Genomic DNA, 207 nt, shown 5'->3' with positions numbered 1-207 from the left:
TGGAGGGGGGGGGGGAGGGGGGCCAGTCGCTGTGAGGAGGGAGCTTAGGGTTTTCCTCCAGGAGAGCTCCCTGGCGTCTGCCCACAGAGCTGGGAGCAGCCTGTGGGACAGGGCCAGGGTCCCTCAGCCCCAGTGCGGGGTCTGCAGCTGGGAGCTTTCTCCCTGCATCCCCTGCCTGAGCCTCAGGGTTGGGTCAGGGGTGACCGG

General features: G+C 69.1%; 1 protein-coding gene across 1 annotated transcript in view; it reads left to right on the top strand.

The window, feature by feature from the left end:
• Positions 1-207, top strand: part of CNGB1 (cyclic nucleotide gated channel beta 1) — an 80,974-nt gene that overhangs the window by 50,839 nt on the left and 29,928 nt on the right.

Source organism: Myotis davidii, unplaced genomic scaffold, assembly GCF_000327345.1.
Source record: "Myotis davidii unplaced genomic scaffold, ASM32734v1 scaffold590, whole genome shotgun sequence".
Taxonomy (NCBI): Eukaryota; Metazoa; Chordata; class Mammalia; order Chiroptera; family Vespertilionidae; genus Myotis; species Myotis davidii.
This window is presented reverse-complemented; position numbering and strand designations above follow the sequence as displayed.